The following is a 3,987-nucleotide window of genomic DNA, read 5'->3' as shown; positions in this document are numbered from 1 at the left end:
ATTCATAATCTGACATTCATTCACTTTGGGACCTTGAGCAGATTCACTGATCTCTTTAGACTTCAGTTTTATCTTCAGTGAAATAAAGAACTTGATTTCTAAAGTACCTTCAAACTTTTGTTCTATGAGTTTTTCCTAGGTTTTCAAGTCAATCTTGCCAAGATCTAGCTTTATAAATCTTAGGTAGCTTGTATCTATAGGGCAATTAGATGGTATAATGGATAATATTATTGGGCCTGGAGTCAGGAAGACCTGAGTTCAGATCCAGCCTCAGATACTTATTATGAGACTCTGAAAAAACCATTTTGCCTTGTTTCCCTCAGTTTCCTCAACCAAAACAAATGAGCTGGAAAAAGAAATGGCAAACACTCAGTATCTTTGGCAAGAAAATCTCAAATGAGGTTACAGAATCAAACATGACTGAACAACAACAAATCTTGTATCCCTGGTGTATTAATTAAGAGTATATATTTTATTATTAGAATTTTATTTTCATTAAAAGAAAAATTAATTAGAATATACAGAACAAGAAAATTTTATAAACTCTACATGGAGAATGAAATTAGGCAGAACTATAATATGAAGGAATTTTAGGAGAGGAACATAACCTGAGTCCCAAAGTTCATTGGAATGGAATTCTCTCCTCTTTAATAGAGATCAATACCTCACACCTGCAGGGTTGGTAAAATGGGAGAGAAAAGAGATCTAGTCTGTTGAATCTTTTTTGGGTTCTTCTGGCTTCCAACTTTGAGAGAGAAGATGAAAAATGCCAATACCAGTTCAGTTGCTGAAGGAGAACAAGACTGTAGGAAGAAGCCCATGTTAGAGGAGCTGGCAATCTTCATCATCTCCCTATCTCCAGCTTGCTACACTAGAAACTTTAGGGAATTTTTCAACTTGGGGGAGATCTAGTACTCTCTTTTGGTTGAGCTTTGTTACTTCATACACAATGAGAATTCACTCTGAATTGTCTATTATATATGCTCCTATGTATACTTTCTGTTTTTTTGTTTTGCTATTGACTTAGATAAACTCCTGTGCTCTTTGGCACAATAATTTCCAATGCCTTCAAAGAGGATGCAAATGGCATCAAGACCAGCTTCTGCATTGATGGTAAACTAGTTAATCTGAAAAATCTTCATGTCAAAACTAAAGTGGAAGGAGAGCTGGTATATGATTTTCTGTTTTGTAGATGATTGTGCAACTTGTATTAATTTTGGTCTAACAATTAACACCAAGAAAATAAATATTTTTCACCAGCCAGCACTGGTACTGGTTACATTCATTTATATAAACATCAGTTATAGCAAATGGAGAAATATTGAATTCTGCAGTTAAATTCATTTATCTTAGCAGCATACTTTCCAGGGATGTACTTGTAGAAGATGAGGTTAATACGCATATTGCCAGAGCTAGTCAAGTGTTTGGCTGACTTTGAAGGAAAGTGTGGGGAAAAAAGAGATTTGCCTCAGTTTCTGCTGATTATTGAAAGTCTAGAGCTTCTGTGCTGACTTTATTGTTGTATGCCTGTGAAACCTGGACAGTATACCAGAGCCTTGCCAGGAAACTGAATCATTTCCATTTAAATTGTCTAAGGAAGTTTCTGAAGGTCACTTGGCAAAAGAAGGTATCAGACACTGAGGTCTTTTATTAAACTGAACTGCTAAACATTCAAAGTCTAGAATGTGCAACTCTGACGGGCTGACCATGTTTGAAGGCTAAACCCATGTTTGCATAAGAGACTATTTTATAGAGAATTCCCACAAGGCAAGTACTCACATGAAAGACAGAAGAGGTGATATAAAGACACTTACATGGTCTTTCTGAAGGATTTTGAATTGTGAGACATGGGAGACACTAATACAGGACCATCCAGCATGGTTTGCTTGCATCAAAGAAAGTTCTGAGCAAAACAGAATGTGGTAGCTCAAAAGAAACATGAGATGCACAAACTTAGAGACATCTCCCTCCCAAATACAATCTATTTATTTCTGATCTGTGATAGAGCTTTCTGAGGTCCTAGCAGTATGAGCAGCCAGAGCTGGACACACTACACCTTGATCCTGACATTATGATGTCATTTTAATTATCTTTGAGCATGAAGGACAAACAATAATCATTATGGAACTGCTCTTTGGTAGGAAAGAAGTCAAACCTTGAACACAAAGCTTAGGACTCTCTCTGTTAAAAACATTGATCAGCTTGAACCTGAGTATCACAATGCTCAAGACTAACAATATTTAAGGGACAGACAGCTATAATTCTAGCCCAGTACTTCCTCTCTCTGAGGAAAGCAGAGGGGCCAGCCTATAGCCTAAACTCCTGTTTGTCCTCCTGGTAAGAATTAAAGTCTTTACTGGCAAGAAATGTGGGGAGGAAACTCTAGATATCTATCTAGTCTGGCCTCCTGCCCCATATTACAAGAACAAGATCAGTTTCCTAAGAAGAAGGCTATGGGCAAAGGAGGATGGGTGACTGGAGAAAATGAACTAAAGAAAATGAATAAGAAGAAAACTGAGAAAGTGATTTGAAGGACTTTGGAATAATGAAGGCCAGAGTTCAAACTGATAATTTAGGTGAAAGTTGAAGGAGAATGACTTGAAAGAGAGGCAACAGAATTGCTCAGTTTGAAGGAGGAACATGATTAAGGAGAAGACCTTGAAGAGAACAGGAGGGGAGGGAGTCTAGCAAGAAGAGCAAGTAATTAGAAGTCAGATAAGAAAAAAGTAAGATTATAAATAGATAAGAAGTTAGAGATAGAAAGAAAAGGAAATTGGATGTAGTTAACTATGTGTAAACTAAGTGATAATCATTTGCCTTAGAGATTTTAAACTAATTAATTGACTAGATCCAAAGGTGGGTAACTAATGGTTAAATGTGAGATACATTTTTCAGTAGAATGTCTCAGGAACCTCTACTATTTTAGCATTTAAAAAAAAATCTTTGATTTGGATAAAGTCATAGATACTACATTGTCAATTTTTTTTTTCAGATAACAAAGAGCAGGAAAAAATCATGACACTGAATGGCAGTCAGGATCCAAACAGTTCTTTATAGGTTAGTAAATGATGAAATTTAAAAGGTATAAATATAATGTCTGTCATGTGGGTTCAAAAAATGGACTTCACAAGTAAAAGACTGAAGACAAATGGTTAGATAAGAGTTTGAAAAAATTTGGGGACATAAGATATAAAATAAACTCACAGAAATCATCAGCATTTCTATATATTATCAACAAAGTCCAGCAAGATATAGACAATATAAAATATTTGGAAGTCAACTTGCCAAGACAAAAGCAGGAAGTATTTTAATACAATTATAAAACACTTTTCACACAAAGTCAGATCTAAAAAATTGAAAAAAATATTGTTTATGGGTAAGCTAAACCAATATGACAATAATAATGAAAATTGACCTAAATTAATTTATTTATTCAGTGCCATAACAATCAAATTATTTTTAGAGCTAGGAAAAGAAATAACAAAATTTATTTGGGAGGAAAAAATGTCAAGAATATCCAGCAAAGGGGCAGCTAGGTGGCACAGTGGATAAAGCACCCGCCCTGGAGTCAGGAGTACCTGAGTTCAAATCCGGCCTCAGACACTTGATAATTACCTAGCTGTGTGGCCTTGGGCAAGCCACTTAACCCCATCTGCCTTACAAAAACCTAAAAAAAAAAAAATCCAGCAAATCCATGGGGGAAAAATGTAAAGGAAGGTGGCCTGGTGGTACTAGCTTTCAAACTATATTTCAGGGTGGTAATAATCAAAACAATCAGGTACTGGCTAAGATATAAGGGAATTAGTACAACAGATTAGGAACAAAATATGCAGAAGTAAATGATTAAAGTAATCTAGTGGGGGGCTAGGCGGCATAGTGGATAAAGCACCGGCCCTGGAGTCAGGAGTACCTGGGTTCAAATCTGATCTCAGACACTTAATAATTACCTAGCTGTGTGGCCTTGGGCAAGCCACTTAATCCTGTTTG

The sequence above is a fragment of the Macrotis lagotis genome, chromosome 1 (assembly GCF_037893015.1).
Source record: "Macrotis lagotis isolate mMagLag1 chromosome 1, bilby.v1.9.chrom.fasta, whole genome shotgun sequence".
In the NCBI taxonomy this organism is placed as follows: Eukaryota; Metazoa; Chordata; class Mammalia; order Peramelemorphia; family Peramelidae; genus Macrotis; species Macrotis lagotis.
Note: the sequence above shows the minus strand (reverse complement) of the source record.